The following is an 18,430-nucleotide window of genomic DNA, read 5'->3' on the forward strand; positions in this document are numbered from 1 at the left end:
TTTGTTCACTGACAGTCAGAATAACAAAATTGAAAAAAGGTGCTATATATCTAGACGTTAACCTTGTCATATGTTCTTTAAGTACTTTCCTTAGGGTTTGGTCTCAGCTCATGGTGCACATAGATGTGGAAATAAGCAGGCCTCAAACACACAATTCATTTGTATACATGAGGGTACACTTTAATGTCATTAACATTTTCTGATGATGCTGTTTCTTTCTTCCTTACTTTAGTTTCCCTGTATGTGCCTCTGATTTGTATGCATTGAGGTTATTCATATGTATTGTTTGTACCAGCACAAGTGTTGTAAGTCTTGAATTGCTAGATTATTACTACATGTTTAACATTACTCATCATTCTGATAAGGTAGCATTCATTATTGTACTATCCAAAATTACAAGATTATAAAAAGTCTACTTCTATGGTGCATGCTCCAGTCATTGCCTATGATTATATATGATTAGGTTTCTGTATTAACAACAACACTCCAATACAATGATTTTAGATGAGTACATTCTTTAATAGATTAAGTACTTCAAAATAGGTCTCCCGATCACCCCTGACATCTTGTTACCAACAATATAAACACAACTCCTTATAGGGACTTTTCATCAAAATGTATTTCACATGTGATGTCATCAGTGATGTCATCAATGACATTTGTGATGTCATCTTTGATGTCCTGGGTGTTAGTCTTAGCAGTGCACGGTGGTGGCGCGAGTTATGGTTGCTTAGCTTACCATAACTGGCGAATTTCAGGGGTTTTTCGATTTTACTTGGAACCATAACGTCCTTTTAACAATGTTTTTTATTGAATTTCATAGGTTTTTATTAGTGCAACTTAACCATAACGTCCCTTTAACAATGTTTTTTTTAACTGAATTTAATAGGTTTTTAGTAGAGCAACTTAACCATAACGTCCCGTTAACAAAGTTTTTTTACTGAATTTCATAGGTTTTTAGTAGCGGAATTTAACCATAGCGTTCCTTTAAAAGAATGAAGGCCATTAGCACCTTAGGTTCCCAAAGCGGGAACCCGGGGTGATAAAAAAAGATTTTTCTTCCGACACCGAGACGCCTGCGGCGTCCCGGTGTAGGAAAGAAAATCATTTACCAAGATGGCCACCATGGAAAGGGAAGGCGGGGTTCCATACAAGGCCCCTCTTCACTTTCCAGGGCAGCCTACAAAAGGCAAAAAGAAAGCTCTATGACCATATTAGCACAAGCACATTTTTCTTCCTTTTCAAATCTATACCAATTTCGAATAACTTTACCACAAAGCCAGTCCCAGGAGGACATGGCCACTTTAATCCCATGTTTTGTCCCTCATGGTCATGACTAGTAGCCAAATTGTCTAGATCATTGCCTTATTATATGACCCGGACAATGTCGCCTCTGCCCATGGCTACAGCTTACTGCTCAGTCACCAAAGCTGTGACGCTATTTTTCTTTTGTCAAATAAGAAAACACTTCCACATTTGCAAACCCATGCTTGTCGATCCTTGCCAATGAGCCATTCGCAAATTTGCTGGAAAGCCACCCAAGTGTCATTTTTTCAAAACTGTGAAATTAATGCACATACACCGTCATATAAGCTGTGTACAAAATGTCAACAAACTTTGTAAAATCATTTGAAAGCAACGGAGAAATATTCCACCCATCACCATCACCCCTGACCTCCCCAAACATTGTTTCATAAGTTTCTCAAGTGCAATGTTAAGAAAATATAAATTTGCCGCGAAGGTTGGATCATGTATTTTTATACGTACGTTGATCTATCGCAAACATTTCCAAATCACCTTACCTCATGTCTCCTCTTTTGGAAACATAGGAAATCTGGCAGCAGAGCGTGTCCATCTTGTGCTATTCTCATCCATTGCTGCATCTGCCTAAGGTAAAATGCCGTGACGTCACTAAATGATATGCTCCGCCCCTAACCCTCACATAACCAACCCTAGTGATATTGAGCACCTTTCTTGGTGATGTTCCTCTTCAGCGTAGGCAAATGCGCCCATAATCACCTACGTGATGTGACGCAGAACCCGAAAAGCAACACACATGGACTAACAACATACCTTGTCAGAATTTGACATATTAAAGCGGTCTTTAAAAGAAATGATTAACACTGTACAATTTGTAAATTACTTTTATTTCACAATAAACTGTCTAAGAACATTCGACTATTCCCATATTCAATAAAATTGCAAATTTGTTTCTTCGCTCGTGGTCGACAAAAATGTTTTAATCGTGATGCACACGTTGTTCTTTTTGCATACACAAATTGTTAGTTTTTCCTAAAGCAACCGCTTGGGTCGCACAGTAAATTCCAGGGCGTGTGCATCAACTTGGGCCTAGAGCACCATAAAAGATGTTATGTTACTCCTAATCGCTAGTGCAGCGTATGGGCACATTGGGCCTGAGCGATCGTCCCACAAAACAGTCACAGTGAGCCACCCGTTGACGATGAGGTGCACCTGGTGATTAAAAAATCCATCAGTTGGCATCTGGAATCCATGGCAATCGCAGTAAGGCAGCATGTAGCTATTTTGAAAACATAACAGAAAATAAGCATCAATACCCGACCTTTATCACAATATATGTATTGATTTCTTAATTTGGCATAGACTTTAATCTAACTATTAGCATACACATCAAACAATCTCCGAAAAGACAAAAAGAACGTGGAAACTGATGCACAATTGGATATGGGCATACATGACATTTTAAAGAAATATTAGCGTTCAACCTTGGTGAATGTAGTGATAGTCGACATACACCTACATTCTGCACTCCCCATTGCTACATTAAAAAAAAAAGTACACAGAAAGTTAGCACGTGAATTACAATGCCAAAATAAATGGTCAGCTAATATTAAGTTAATGCTCGTTCCGGTGTACAGTCGTCAAAAGCAAATTTACATGATATTCACTGTTTCCATTCCCTTTCCTTAACTCAGACCGTGATGCTCAATGCGTTCGCACCAAAGACTCTTTCTGAACTGATTTTACATGTTCCTTACACACTGTTGGAATAGATAACGTTATCAAATGTTCATTAATACAAACCTCCTCTCACTGCATTACTCACAAAATATTCCCTTTCTCTCAAGGAAAAAAAACAATTGACCCTTATATAGAAGGTGGACTTCCTTAGCCCGCAACCAAAAAATCAAAGCTGGTGACCTTCACTCAGAACCTAAATACATTCTCACTTTGCAACAACATGGCTCAAGGCATTCATGAGAACTTGTAGTCGCATAGATGTGCCGTGCCGCTATTTCCATCAAACACTGCAGGTGACTGCCTCTGATGCCACACTCTAGGGGGCGCCAGTCTCAGTTAAATATTATTTTAAATAAATTGTAACAAAAACACATTAGTCCTTTGCCTGTACTGTATGCACATTGTAATAAGGAGCACCTCCAAAGGTACTGTATGACTTTCATGACAAAAAAACACCAGTTTTTTGCTTCTTGCTGCCACATCCCATCCCATCCTCATATACCCTCACCTTTCAAAACAGTATTTGATAAGGTTAACAAGTGCAATGTGGTGTGTTGTTGTATGTTTTTGCAGCGATGACCATGGACACCAAAACACGGTAGAAAGATGGAGGGCGCATCGGAACAATCTGACGCTTTTCACGCTCTTCACCATCCAAGGAGGGAGCGCGTCACATGTCCGCGGACTTAACGCAAGCCTATTACCCAATAGATGTCCTGTCTGTGAAGCAAACATGGAAATGTGACCGCAGAGCGGACATAGATATCACTAAACTTTTCAGACCTACTTTTTGATTGTTTTAAAGAAAACTACTGGACGGATTTTCACCAAATTTATGAAAGCACGCTTTCGGGACCAAGCTTCTGCTCCTGCCGCAAATCCTGTGAAAATCCGCCCAGCGGTTTGGGCTGTAGGCGGGCGCAAAGTTTTTCCCCCATTCAGTCTATGGGAAAAAAAGATGTTTTGGGACCCCCCTATAACTTTAACCATGCTGGACCAAACCTCACCAAACTTTGCAACAAAAATTCAGAGTGGTCCATATACTCTTTTGCAAAGTATGGTGAGGATCCATCCAGGGGGAGCGGAGATATAAGCTGCCCAAAATGTGCTCTTCCTATGGAAACAGCAACTTAACCATAACTACACAGCCACTACCGTGACTGTGTAATGAGGCTCTTGCCGCATCTAATTTCCTACTAAGGATATCAAGCCGCATGATTTCCTCAGCTTTCTTGTGTTTCCAAGCATATGTACACTTGTAAACTGGTTGCATATCTGCATCGCTCTTATGGCATAAGCTTCTTATACTTGACATCGTCCTTTTACGTCAAACTCAGGATGTCGCTTACCCATGGTGTTTCGTCTCTTTTGTTATTCACAGGTCGTCGTTTTCTTCATCTGCGAGTCAGTCCGAGTTCTTGTGATGTCACCATTCGTCTTCTTTTAGGACTTTCTTGGCCTCTTCAGGGAATGTACTCAGACAATCTTCATTCCGTTTTATTTGTTGATATGGTTTCCTCAGTGGGTACTTTACTGTCCATGTTTTCTTTGGTGTTGGTACTTCAATGGGTGCTGTCAGTCTGATCGATACTGAGCAGAGCCCTACTGCGGCTCTCTGCTGGTTTATTTGCTCATTGTACGTCATGTATCTCGGCGTGAACGTTCTGGTACTTCAAAATGGGTGCTTTGAGTGCGGGTCGTGCTTGGGACCTCCTCTACACTGCGCCTCAGTGCAAGTGTATCAGTCCCGTATGTCTGGGAGCAAAATGAGCTCCAGAGCGAGCAAAAAGAGACAGAGACAGAGAGAGGCCGATATGAGACAGAGGCAGAGAGAGACATTGGCAGAGAGAGGCCGAGGCAGAGAGAGGCCGAGGTAGAGAGACAGAGCCAGAGAGAGGACATTATGAGAGAGACAGAGGCAGAGAGGCTGAGGCAGAGAGAAGCGGAGGCAGAGAGACACAGAGGCAGAGAGAGACAGAGGCAGAGAAAGACAGAAGCAGAGAGAGGCAGAGAGAGACAGAGGTAGAGATAGGCCGATATGAGAGAGATAGAGGGGTAATTCATGGAATCAAGCGCAGAAGTGGCGCACGCTTGCGCCAGTCGCCTGCGCCAAAACCCATTTTGACGCACAGCGTATTCATGGATTTTTACATCCATAACCAGCCGCGGCGCAGAGTGGTGCAGCGACCCTGCAGCAGCCCCAGTTACGCCCCAACCCCGCCCCGTGCACCAAAAACATTGCACAAATCTCCTAAATGGCGCAAACCAGAATACATCCCCACAACAATGAAAACGTGCTAAAAACGCCACACAGCCCTCACGTGCCAGCGAAATTGCGTGTAAAACTCCCTGCGCACCCCTCTGAATACGCATACCCCGCTCACACCAGCGAAATCGTGTGTAAAACTCCCCATGCACCCCTCAGAATATGCGTACCCCGATTGCGCCAGCGAAATCGCATGTAAAACTCCCTGTGCACCCCTTGGAATATGCGTACCCCACTCGCGCCAGCGAAATCGCGTGTAAAACTCCCTGAGCACCCCTCCGAATACGTGTACCCCGCTTGCGTCTGTTAAATAGCGTGGAAAAAGTCCCCCCTGTGGTATGGGCTGCTTGTGGAGCATGGGGAAGGTGGATGGGCTGCCTGTGGGTCATGGACTGGGGCGATAGGCTGCCTGTGGGGCATGCCCAGGGGTGATGGGCTGCCTGCGGTGCATGGACTGGGGTGATGGGCTGCCTGTGGGTCATGGTCTTGGGTGATGGGCTGCCTGTGGGTCATGATTTGGGGTGATGGGTTGCCTGCGGTTCTGCATGGTCAGGGGTGATGGGCTGCCTGCGGGTCATGGTCATGGTGGATGGGCTGCCTGCGGGGCATGGGGAGGGTGGATGGGCTGCCTGCGGGTCATGGTCATGGCGGATGGGCTGCCTGCGGGGCATGGGGAGGGTGGATGGGCTGCCTGCGGGTCATGGTCAGGGTGGGTGGGCTGCCTGCAGGGCATGGGGAGGGTGGATGGGCTGCCTGCGGGTCATGGTCATGGTGGATGGGCTGCCTGTGGGGCATGGTCAGGGTGGATGGGCTGCCTGTGGGGCATGGGGAGGGTGTATGGGCTGCCTGCGGGTCATGGTCTGGGGTCATGGCTGCCTGCAGGGCATGCCCAGGGGTGATGGGCTGCCTGCAGGTCATGGTCTGGGGTCATGGGCTTCCTGCAGCTCATGGTCTGGGGTCATGGGCTGCCTGCGGGGCATGGTCTGGTGTTAATGGCTGCCTGCGGGGCATGCCCAGCGGTGATGGGCTGCCTGCGGCCCATGATCCCAGACCAGGACCCGCAGGCAGCCCATGACCCCAGACCATGACCCGCAGGCAGCCCATCACCGCTGGACATCCCCCGCAGGCAGCCCATGACCCCAGACTATGACCCACAGGCAGTCCATGACCCCAGACCATAACCCGCAGGCAGCCCAAATGGCACCATACAATTGGGAGCCCTGACACATGTACCCCCACCCCACCCCCAGTGACAGGCACGTGCCGGAAGGCCCCAACTCACGTCCCCCACCCCACCCCCAGTGACGGCAACCTGCCAGCAGGCCCGACTCATGTGACATGCACAAAATCAATGAGAAAAGACCACACAAATGAATTAACAAATAAAAATGTATTATATACAAAACTGAATGAATGAAATGAAATCACACAAGAAAATAAATAATAAATAAAAGTCTGGATGTCCAAAATAAAGGGAAAAAAAATGAATGCTGAAATCAATGAAATCCAAAATAAAATGGCTCCAAAGCGTCCATCCATAAAACAAAATCAAAAGTTTTAAAAAAAGCAAACCATTCCTCCATGGTAAAAAAAAAATACTGTAAAATTAGGTTCATAGCTGCATATAAATTAAAAATCAAGGGTCCACGAGCCCAACAATCCAAAGGAAACTTAACGAAAAACCTACCTAATAAATAACTATTTACAAAAAGGCGGGGCATAGTCCATGTGCCCCAAAGGAACAAAAAATAGAAAGGAAACCTACACCTACATAACTATTTACAAAGGCAGCAGGCCAGTTCCATGGGTCATTTAGTGATGTTCCGGGCCAGGGCATCATCGAAGTCCACGTCGATGTTCCGTAGGTGGGCCTATTCCCTGGCCTCGAGGGCTCGCAGGGATGCAGCCATGGAATCCCTCAAATCCCTGTAAGTTTTCTCGAGGACCTCCGCCCGCCTCAAAACCGGTGCACAGAGTTCTCCGCCCTGACCATCCTGAGCCATGCCCTCTCTGCCCACCTCCTTTCCGCATCTATTTTCCAGCCCAACCGCTGCTACACGGAAGACACTGCTAGTCCGGGGTCCTCTTGCCCCTCGGCCAATGCCAGCCCTGGGGTGTTGATGGCCCTGAGCCATGATGCCTCCCACGCTGAGCCTGCTGTTGCCTCCGACGCAACAGCCTCTGCCACCATGACGGCCTCCGGGCTGATGGAATCCCCCAGCGCCGTTGTGCACGTGCCCTTCCCGATGATGCCGGCACATCCTCCATCTGCTGGGGTCCAGTTGGTGGGGTGGCCACCCGTGCTGGACCTCCGACTCACGACTGTGGCAGGGATGAGATTTCCACCAGGCTCACTGTATTGGTTGGGGCAGGTCCACAGGGGGCCCAGGTGGCATCTGGGCCGGAAGACGGCAGAGAGAATGACTGATGTATAGTGTGCACAGAGGAGGAGAGGGCCGCAAGACTGGCCGACACATAGAGGAAACCCCCGACCATGGTCCCTCCCAGGAGGAGAGGGACGCAAGACTGGCCGACACATAGGGGAAACCCCCGACCATGGTCCCTCCCAACTGGGCCATGTTGCCACACAGCTCTTCGTGATGACGTGCGTGGTCCCTCCAGGAAGCACGCACGTCATCACGAATGTCACGTATGCGCAACGCGACACCAATCACGATGGAATCAATCCTGTCATGGGTCCCCATGTCCGCAGGTAGAGGAGTGTCAGATGACATGAACCTCCCCCCTACCTACAGACGGGCCTGGGACGGGGCATCCCCTCTGGTGCATGGTGATGCAGTCACAGTGTCAGGGACAGTAACATGCACAGGCCCCTCCATGGCGACCTGTGCTGCCTCCTGCCCCTGGACTGCACGACTTGCACCATTGGTACCACCCCCACCAGGCCCCATGTGCAGCTCTGTAGTGGCCTGCTCCTCCGCAGACACCACCAACCAGTATGGCTCTGCACCGTCTTCCGCTGTCGCAAGCCCCTGTGGGGGCTCACCCACCCCTTCCTCTTCAGCCATAGTAGTGGACGCGGCATCAGTCCCCTCACTCCCGGATGATGGAATTTCCAGGGAGGGTGACTGGGACTTTGCGGCCGGCCGGTGGAAGCATCCCTGCCGCTTTCCTCCACAGCGCCGTCTCGCCCTCTTCTTCACTCGCTGCTGTGTAAAAGGAGACATTGAACACAAGCATCAGGGTACTGTACAATAGTTCCCTAGACAAAAAGCAATAGCACATGGGTGGCGCTGTCAAACGTCACTTCCATCAGGTCCGTCCACAAAACATGGGTCAGTGCAGGCAACACACATGCACAAACAGGCATGGCACATGCAACAAACATTTGCATCCATGTCCAAGGCACCGTAGAAACATCCAATGGTGGGCTGAAACTCACATGCATCATGGGACATGCTGATCATATGCACACACATCACCGGAGGGTCATGCATCTGGCCCCGTATACCCACAGACACAGTGGATACAAGGATGACTAGGCTGTATCAGTGAATCAGCACATCGTCACGGACATGTGTCATGCATCCACGCCGCACACACTACTCAGACACACAGACAGCCTCACCCAAGTGCCCAAGACAATTGTTGTGTGCACCTCCCATTGGTACTAGTACATCTGTGCCATGGTTGGGAGGCCACAAAAGGTGAGGGGCGCCTCAGTTGGGCGACCTCCACCTGCCCTTTCCCGTCCCATGCGCAGTGCCTGTGCGTGTGGTTGGGGATGTGGGGGCACCACCATGTCCACCGGTATGCCCCGCCATGTTGCAACATTGTGCAGGACACATGCCAGAGCGGTCAATGGACCAAAAGCGTGACTTGCGCACTCCGAATGTGCCCTCCACTATGGGCCAGGTTGCAATATGGGCTGCGTCGTATGTTACCAGGGGTGGGGTGGTGGGGTTCCGTATTGGTGTCATCATGTGGGTGCTCATAGGGTAGGCACTGTCCCCTGGGGAGGTGATAAAGGTTGTCATTAGTTTGGTTTGTGAATTTGTCTGTTTGTGACATGCATGCATGTGCACGGGCATTTGTACTCACCTAGGAGCCATGTGTCGCCATGCTGCCCAGCTTCCAGGGCTCGGCTCAGGGCGGACATTGTGTATATGAAACTGTCATGGGTGGAGCCTGGGTAGTTGGCATAGACTGAGGTGATGATTCCCTTGGCATCACATGCAACCTGCACGTTGATGGAATGCCAGTGCTTGCAGTTCCGATAGATGTGCCCAGTGGCCCTAGGTTGACGTAGGGCCACATGGGTGCAATCTATGGCACCGAGCACTTTGGAGAAGTGTGCCACCCTGTAAAAGTCCTGGACCATGGCCTGCCTTTCTGCGGGTGTTCTGGGCATGTATATGTGCCTGCGGACTGAGGGTCACACAGTCATGATTGCCAACACCTGGTGTAGTCAGCTTGACTGCGTGGGCTGTGAGACCCGCCCACTATGGCAGTGGTCCGCTGAAATGACCCAGTGGCCAAGTAATGCAGTACATTGAGCACCCTTTCGAAGGGGCTCAGTGCTTGGGAGCACAGGGTGAGTGATGTGAGGTCATCCTCCCACTCAGTGACCAGGTCTAGGAAGATATGAGGTGGAAACCTATACCTGCCATAGACCTGGTCATCAGGCATCACAAAAAGGCTGGTCCTGGGCAAAAAATGTGCGGGGCCTGGCTATTCTCCTCCTCCTGCGGTGTCCCATGATCAGTGCTGCGAGAAATGGGACATTCATCGTAGCTGTATGTACGTGTTTGTTGTTTGCGCGCACTTTTATACTGCGTGGGGACGCTTCTGCCTGCCCTCGGGTGGCGGACGTGTTTAGGCCTGTGCGTGTCTTTTGGCGTGCGCGGGTTTCCCCTATTCGATTCCATGAATACGTGTAGTTCGCGTGCGTGTGGGCGTTCCGTGTATTTCCCAGCAGTGCTTCCCCAGTTACGCCCTTATTTTCACACGTTGTTCCCCATTCCGCATGCTGCGCCCCGTGTTACACCCCCTTTTTGGTGTGTGCGCTACACGTGCGCTTTCGCTGTGCACATCGGGATATCGCAGTGACGTGTGCGCGCGTGTGCGCCACGCGCAGATTTGACGCACATCCTGGGGAAAACACGCGCAGGGCCTTCCATGAATCGCGCGCGTGTGCTTGCTTTTTCACACTTGCACCACCTTGCGCCACACATTTCGGTGCATATTTGTTCCATGAATTGGCCCCAGAGGCAGAGAGAGACAGAGGCAGAGAGAGACAGAGGCAGAGAAAGGCGATATGATAGAGTGCGATACGCCGCGCATTTGCAGTAATAAGTATAACGGGAAACAGCTTCCTTTATTTTTCTAAAAGAAAGTTAAGGAGTTAAGGTTAATCCCCAAGTTCCTCTTTTCATTGAGAGGATGGCAGAGCGGCCTCGTCTGCCCACCTCACCCCTCTCCTCCTTGGCCTGGAATAACGATCAGTGCAAGGCTGTAATCAACATTTATAGATGAAACGATTACACAGTTCTCGAGAGAGCGCGCGAGCCACTCCTAATATGCAATTAGCGTTGCTATAATTGAAAGGTACACTCGATTCTGCACAGAGACATTTGATGGACGCATATCCACGCCCCCGTAGACCTGCAGTGGAGACTGCAGCCGGGCCTCGTCGCAGCAATGCAGGGATGTGGTGGATTCCTGCAGGGCACAGCTGCCTTTCCCACGACCAAGGCAAGCGAGGCCCACAGTGTGAGCATTGCGAGCAAGGCCTACAGTGCAAGCATTGTGAGCCAGGCCCACAGTGTAAGCATTGTGAGCTAGCCCTGCTGTGCAAGCATTGTGAGCAAGGCCCTCGCTGCGAGCATTGTGAGCAAGGCCCACAGTGAAAGAATTGTGAGAATGACCCATGGTGCAAGCATTGTGAGAAAGATCCACAGTGCAAGCATTGTGAGCTAGCCCTGCTGTGCAAGCATTGCGAGCAAGGCCCTCGGTGCGAGCTTTGTGAGCAAGGCCCACAGTGAAAGAATTGTGAGAATGACCCATGGTACAAGCATTGTGAGAAAGATCCACAGGGCAATCATTGTGAGCTAGCCCTGCTGTGCAAGCATTGCGAGCAAGGCCCTCGGTGCGAGCATTGTGAGCAAGGCCCACAGTGAAAGAATTGTGAGAATGACCCATGGTACAAGCATTGTGAGAAAGATCCACAGGGCAATCATTGTGAGCTAGCCCTGCTGTGCAAGCATTGCGAGCAAGGCCTACAGTGCAAGCATTGTGAGCCAGGCCCACAGTGTAAGCATTGTGAGCTAGCCCTGCTGTGCAAGCATTGTGAGCAAGGCCCTCGGTGCGAGCATTGTGAGCAAGGCCCACAGTGAAAGAATTGTGAGAATGACCCATGGTGCAAGCATTGTGAGAAAGATCCACAGTGCAAGCATTGTGAGCTAGCCCTGCTGTGCAAGCATTGCGAGCAAGGCCCTCGGTGCGAGCATTGTGAGCAAGGCCCACAGTGAAAGAATTGTGAGAATGACCCATGGTACAAGCATTGTGAGAAAGATCCACAGTGCAAGCATTGTGAGCTAGCCCTGCTGTGCAAGCATTGCGAGCAAGGCCCTCGGTGCGAGCATTGTGAGCAAGGCCCATAGTGAAAGAATTGTGAGCATGACAAATGGTGCAAGCATTGTGAGAAAGGTCCACAGTGCAAGCATTGTGAGCAAGGCCCACAGTGCCAGCAGTGTGAGCCAGGCCCACAGTTTAAGCTTTGTGAGCAAAGAACACAGTGCAAGCATTGTGAGCGAGGCCCACAGTGTAAGCATTGTGAGCAAGACCCATGGTGCAAGCATTGCGAGCAAGGCCTACAGTGAAAACATTGTGAGCCAGGCCCACAGTTTAAGCTTTGTGAGCAAAGTACACAGTGCAGGCATTGTGGGCGAGGCCCACAGTGTAAGCATTGTGAGCTAGCCCTGCTGTGCAAGCATTGTGAGCAAGGCCCTCGGTGCGAGCATTGTGAGCAAGGCCCACAGTGAAAGAATTGTGAGCATGACCCATGGTGCAAGCATTGTGAGAAAGATCCACAGTGCAAGCATAGTGAGCTAGCCCTGCTCTGCAAGCATTGCGAGCAAGGCCCTCGGTGTGAGCATTGTGAGCAAGGCCCACAGTGAAAGAATTGTGAGCATGACCCATGGTGCAAGCATTGTGAGAAAGATCCACAGTGCAAGCATTGTCAGCAAGGCCCACAGTGCCAGCAGTGTGAGCCAGGCCCACAGTTTAAGCTTTGTGAGCAAAGTACACAGTGCAAGCATTGTGAGCGAGGCCCACAGTGTAAGCATTGTGAGCGAGACGCAAATTGAAAGCATTGTGAGCTGGCCCTGACGTGCAAGCATTGTGAGCAAGGCCCTTGGTGCAAGCATTGTGAGCAAGGCCCACAGTGAAATAATTGTGAGCATGGCCCATGGTGCACGCATTGTGAGAAAGTTCCACAGTGCAAGAATTGGGATCAAGGCCCACAGTGCAAGCATTGTGAGCCAGGCACACAGTTCAAGCATTGAGAGCAAGGCCCACAGTGCACGCATTGTGAGCAAAGCCCACAGTGCACGCACTTTGAGGAAGGCCCACAGTGAAAGCATTGTGAGCAAGGCCCACAGTGTAAGCATTGCAAGCAAGGCCCACAGTGCAAGAATTGTGAATGAGGCCCACAGTGTAAGCATTGTGATCGAGGCCCACTGTGCACGCATTGTGAGCAAGGCCCACAGTGTAAGTATTGTGATCGAAGCCCACTGTGCACGCATTATGGGCAAGGACCACAGTGCAAGCATTGTGAGCAAGGTCCACAGTGCAGGCATTGTGATCGAAGCCCACTGTGCATGCATTATGGGCAAGGACCACAGTGCAAGCATTGTGAGCAAGGACCACGGTGCAAGCATTGAGAGCATGGTCCATAGTGAAAGAATTGTGCGCATGGCCCATGGTGCAAGCATTGTGAGCAAGGTTTGCAGTTGCATTGGTAGTAAGGTCCACACTGTAAGCATTGTGAGCAAGGCCCACGGTGCAAGCATTGTGAGAAAGAGCCACAGTGCAAGTATTGTGAGCAAGGCCCACAGTGCAAGCATTGTGAGCAAGGCCCAAAGTGTAAGCATTGTGAGCAAAGCCCACAGTGCAAGCATTGTGAGCAAGACCCATGGTGCAAGCAATGTGAGAAATCCCCACGGTGCAAGCATTGTGAGCTAGCCTTGCAGTGCAAACATTGTGAGCAAGTCCCACTGTGCACGTATTATGATCAAGGCCCACAGTGCAAGTATTGTGAGCAAGGCCCACGGTGTAAGTATTGTGAGAAAGACCCATGTTGCAAGCAATGTGAGAAAGGCCCACGTTGCAAGTATTGTGAGCAAGGCCCATGGTGTAGCATTGTGAGCAAGACTTGCTGTGCAAGCATTGTGAGCAAGGATTGCAGTGCAGCATTGTGAGCAATTCCCGCAGTGCAAGCTTTTTGAGCAAGTCCTGCAGTGCAAGCATTCTCCACAGTGCAAGAATCGTAAGCAAGGCCTGCAGTGCAAGCATTGTGAGCAAGACCTGCGGTACAAGCATTGTGAGCAAGGCCCATAGTGCAAGCATTTTGAGCAAGACCTACATTGTAGGTATGGTGAGCAAGGCCCACAGTGCAAGCATTGTGAGCAAGGGCCACTGTGAAAGAATTGTGAACATGGACAACAGTGCAAGCATTGTGAGCAAGACCCATGGTGCAAGCATTGTGAGCAAGCCCTGCGCTTCAAGCATTGTGAGCAAGGCCCACAGTGCAAGCATTGAGAGCAAGGCCCACAGTGAAAGAATTGTGCGCATGGCCCATGGTGCAAGCATTGTGAGCAAGGTTTGCAGTTGCATTGGTAGTAAGGTCCACACTGTAAGCATTGTGAGCAAGGCCCACGGTGCAAGCATTGTGAGAAAGAGCCACAGTGCAAGTATTGTGAGCAAGGCCCACAGTGCAAGCATTATGAGCCAGACCCACAGTTTAAGTTTTGTGAGCAAAGTACACAGTGCAAGCATTGTGAGCAAGGCCCAAAGTGTAAGCATTGTGAGCAAAGCCCACAGTGCAAGCATTGTGAGCAAGACCCATGGTGCAAGCAATGTGAGAAATCCCCACGGTGCAAGCATTGTGAGCTAGCCTTGCGGTGCAAACATTGTGAGCAAGGCCCTCTGTGCAAGCATTGTGAGCAAGGCCCAAAGTGAAAGAATTGTGAAGCTGGCCCATGGTGCAAGCTTTTTGAGAAAGGCTTGCAGTGGCATTGTGAGCAAGGTCCACAGTGTCAGCATTGTGAGCAATGTCCACGGTGCAAGCATTGTGAGAAAGATCCACAGTGCAAGCATTGTGAGTAAGGCCCACAGTGCAAGCATTGTGAGCCAGGCCCAGAGTGAAAGCATTGTGAGCAAGGCCCACAGTGTAAGCATTGTGGGCAATACCCATGTTGCAAGCAATGTGAGAAAGGCCCACGGTGCAAGTATTGTGAGCAAGGCCCATGCTGCACGCATTGTGAGAAGACTTGCTGTGCAAGCATTGGGAGCAAGTACCCCAGTTCAAGCACTGTGAGCAAGCACTGCAGTGCAAGCATTGTGAGAAAGGATTGCAGTGCAGCATTGTGAGCAAGGCCCATAGTTCAAACATTGTGAACAAGACCTACAGTTCAGGTAGGGTGAGCAAGGCCCACCATGCAAGCATGGTGAGAAAGGGCCACAGTGCAAGAATTGTGAACATGGCCAACGGTGCAAGCATTGTGAGCAAGACCCATGGTGCAAGCATTGTGAGCTAGCCCTGCGCTACAAGCATTGTGAGCAAGGACCACGGTGCAAGCATTGAGAGCATGGTCCATAGTGAAAGAATTGTGAGCATGGCCCATGGTGCAAGCATTGTGAGCAAGGCTTGCAGTGGCATTGGTAGCAAGGTCCACAGTGTAAGCATTGTGAGCAAGGCCCACGGTGCAAGCATTGTGAGAAAGAGCCACAGTGCAAGCATTGTGAGAAAGAGCCACAGTGCAAGCATTGTGAGGAAGGCCCACAGTGCAAGCATTGGGAGCCAGACCCACAGTTTAAGCTTTGTTAGCAAAGTACACAGTGCAAGCATTGTGAGCAAGGCCCAAAGTGTAAGCATTGTGAGAAAAGCCCACAGTGCAAGCATTGTGAGCAAGACCCATGGTGCAAACAATGTGAGAAATCCCCACGGTGCTAGCATTGTGAGCTAGCCCTGCATTGCAAGCATTGTGAGAAAAGGCCCTCGGTGCAAGCATTGTGAGCAAGGCCCAAAGTGAAAGAATTGTGAGCATGGCCCATGGTGCAAGCATTGTGAGAAAGATCCACAGTGCAAGCATTGTGAGTAAGGGCCACAGTGCAAGCATTGTGAGCCAAGCCCACAGTGAAAGCATTGTGAGCAAGGCCCACAGTGTAAGCATTGTGGGCAAGGCCCACGGTGCACGTATTGTGATCAAGGCCCACAGTGCAAGTATTGTGAGCAAGGCCCACAGTGTAAGCATTGTGAGCAATACCCATGTTGCAAGCAATGTGAGAAATCCCCCCATTGTGAGCTAGCCCTGCATTGCAAGCATTGTGAGAAAAGGCCCTCAGTGCAAGCATTGTGAGCAAGGCCCAAAGTGAAAGAATTGTGAGCATGGCCCATGGTGCAAGCTTTTTGAGCAAGGCTTGCAGTGGCATTTTGAGCAAGATCCACGGTGTCAGCATTGTGAGCAAGGGCCACGGTGCAAGCATTGTGAGAAAGATCCACAGTGCACACATTGTGAGCAAGCCCCACTGTGCATGCACTGTGAGGAAGGCCCACAGTGGAAGCATTGTGAGCCAATCCCCCTGTGCACGCATTGTGGGCAAAGACCACAGTGCAAGCATTGTGAGCAAGACCCACTGTGCAAGCATTGTGAGCAAGCCCACAGTGCAAGCATTGTCAGCAAGGCCCACAGTGTAAGCATTTCCCACAGTGCAAGCTTTGTAAGCACTGTGAGCAAGACCCATTGTGCTAGTAATGTGAGCAAGGCCCGCATTTTAAGCATTGTGAGCAAGGCCCACAGTGCAAGCATTGTGAGCAAGGCCCACTGTGCACATATTGTGATCAAGCCCCACGGTGCAAGCATCATGAGCAAGGCCCACGGTGTAAGCATTGTGAGCAAGGCCCATGGTGTAAGCATTGTTAGCAAGACCCACTGTGGAAGCATTGTAAGCAAGGCCTAAAGTGCAGGTATGGTGAGCAAGGATCACAGTTCATGCATTGTGAGCAAGGACCACGGTCCAAGAATTGTGAACATGGCCCACAGTGCAAGCATTGTGAGCAAGGTCCACGGTGTAAGCATTGTGAGCTAGGCCCATGGTGCAATCATTCATGTACCCCAGTTCAAGCAGTGTGAGCAAGACTTGCAGTGCAAGCATTGTGAGCAAGTCCTGCAGAGCAAACATTGTGTACAAGTACTGCATTGCAAGCATTGTGAGCAAGGATTGCAGTGCACCATTGTGAGCAATTCCTGCAGTGCAAGCTTTTTTGAGCAAGTCCTGCAGTACAAGCATTGTCCACAGTGCAAGCATCGTGAGCAAGGGCTGCAGTGCAAACATCGTGAGCAAGGCCCACAGTGCAAGCCTTGTGAGCAAGGACCACGGTGCAAGAATTGTGAACATGGCCGACAGGGCAAGCATTGTGAGCAAGGCCTACAGTGCAAGCATTGTAAGGCCAACAATGAAAGAATTGTGAGCATGGCCCATGGTGCAAGCATTATGAGCAAGGCTTCCAGTGGCATTGTGAGCAAGGTCCCCGGTGTAAGCATTTTGAGCAAGGCTCACGGTGCAAGCATTGTGAGAAAGACCCACAGTGCAAGCATTGTGAGCAAGGCCCACAGTGCAAGCATTGTGAGCCGGACGCAAGTTCAAGCTTGTTGAGCAAAGTACACAGTGCAAGCACCGTGAGCAAGGCCTAAAGTGTAAGCATTGTGAGCAAAGCCCACAGTGCAAGCATTGTGAGCAAGGTCCATGGTGCAAGCAATGTGAGAAATCCCCATTGTGCAAGCCTTGTGGGCAAAGACCACAGTGCAAGCATTGTGAGCGAGACCCACTTTGCAAGCATTGTGAGCAAGGCCCACAGTGTAAGCATTGCCCACATTGCAAGCTTTGTGAGCAAGGACCACGGTGTAAGCACTGTGAGCAAGACCCATTGTGAAAGCATTGTGAGCAAGGCCCTCAGTGCAAGCATTGTGAGCAAGGCCCACTCTGCACGTATTGTGATCAAGGCCCACAGTGCAAGCATCGTGAGCAAGGCCCACGGTGTAAGCATTGTGAGCAAGACCCATGGTGCACACATTGTGAGCTAGGCCCACGGTTCAAGCATTGTGAGCAAGTACCCCAGTTCAAGCATTGTGAGCAAGTCCAGCAGAGCAAACTTTTTAAGAAAGCACTGCAGTGCAAGCATTGTGAGCAAGGATTTCAGTGCAGCATTGTGAGCAATTCCCGCAGTGCAAGCTTTTTTGAGCAAGTCTTGCAGTGCAAGCATTGTCCACAGTGCAAGCATCGCGAGCAAGGCCTGCAGTGCGAGCATTGTGAGCAAGGCCCATAGTGCAAGCATTGTGAGCAAGGCCTACAGTGCAGGTATGGTGAGCAAGGACCACAGTGCAAGCATTGTGAACATGGCCCACGGTGCAAGCATTGTGAGCAAGACTCATGGTGCAAACAATGTGAGAAATCCCCACGGTGCAAGCATTGTGAGCTAGCCCTGAGGTGCAAGCATTTTTTTTTATTAGAAAATTGTTTTGGTTGAGACATCAACCTTTTCAATATGAAATATGTACATCGAGATTGACATTTTTCTTAACATTTTTTTCTTTTTTTTGACCATGCTGTAATACAGTATAATATAATTCATACTTACAAAGAGTTTTACAAATTAAGCATTCATACTCACTCTTAAGTGCCTTATAGCCAGATTGTCATTTTTTCTTATCATTTGATCTCGAACAATACCATGTATATAATTACCAAATTAGAGAAATTGCGCATGTTTCTGTTAACTTCAGCATTCATAAGGAGACTTTTGCATCTTGAAAGTTTGCAAGAGTTACAAGTTTAATCTGTTAATCTGTGAGCATGTGTTATCAATCTACCTAGTTGATTAAGCTATCCTCTGTTTCTAATTTAATATTCCTAATAAATTGT

Source organism: Ambystoma mexicanum, chromosome 8 (assembly GCF_040938575.1).
Source record: "Ambystoma mexicanum isolate Mex_15411 chromosome 8, UKY_AmexF1_1, whole genome shotgun sequence".
Lineage (NCBI taxonomy): Eukaryota > Metazoa > Chordata > Amphibia > Caudata > Ambystomatidae > Ambystoma > Ambystoma mexicanum.